We start from the raw sequence: 1,035 nt of genomic DNA on the forward strand, positions 1-1,035 counted from the left end.
TCTTTTCTCACTATATTAAACTTTTTAAAGTATTTTATAGATGCAAGGATGCATCAGATCTGCTATGTAGCACAAACCAAAGATCTCCATATTTGCCAGATGTGCATTAAGTTGTGCTCAAAATTATGATGTGAAGTGGTATCTCAGATCCTTAAAATGACAGTGTTAAATTAGCTGTAGGTTAAACTACAGTTAGCTCTATTTTGAAGGATAGGCTACAGGAGTGAGGAAATACTGCTAACAATGTCTCCAAAATCTGCCATTGCCCTGGTCAGAGAGTCTGCCTTGCACCAGCTAAGACACTCTTACCTTTATCCAAGCATATAAAAGAGATTTGAAAGGGGAGATTTTTCTTTCTACTAATGCATTAGATATACAGGTGTGTGAAGCTAATTCTGAATTCCTAATGTGTAGCGAAGCAGGTTACTCTTCCACTATACGGTTTGTCATACCCTGGCAGCATGCCCCTGAGGTGTTATGACACCGCTAACAGTGAGGCCAGGTAGCTCTCAAAAATACCTACCTTGCACCATCAGCTGTTTCTGCTGGCTCGGCTAACTTCACATTTTGTCTTTAGAACAAAAGAGGCTAAAATTTCTGTGCTAGTCTGTAATTACCACCATAGCTGAAGTCAGCTGACTGCTGTACACTCTTCTCCTCAAGGCTGCGTAACTCGTCTGTCTCTCACAGCTCACATTCAGATGTGCCTTTCCCTGGAAAGCCTATGGAAAGTGTGAAGCTGAAACATTAGCAGGACAGAGGGATTTTGATGTTAAGGCATGAGCCTGGTATGCTGGGGAGTGGACCCCTGTCCTCTCCCTGCCAAAGGAGTGGTCTGGCTGCCTTAATAAGCTGTCTGTGACCCCAGTAACCCCAGCAGAGGCCTCTGCAATAGGCCTATAGGGGTCACTGGAAAACTGGTACTGCAGAAAGCCTCCTGCAAAGGTGAATGGTCCTGGCTGTGGTCTGGTCTCACCAGAGGCCGCCTGCTTTTGTAAAGCCAGAGGAGGGGGACATAAAAGTCAGCCAACTGCT

The sequence above is a fragment of the Calonectris borealis genome, chromosome Z (assembly GCF_964195595.1).
Source record: "Calonectris borealis chromosome Z, bCalBor7.hap1.2, whole genome shotgun sequence".
NCBI classification, from domain to species: Eukaryota; Metazoa; Chordata; class Aves; order Procellariiformes; family Procellariidae; genus Calonectris; species Calonectris borealis.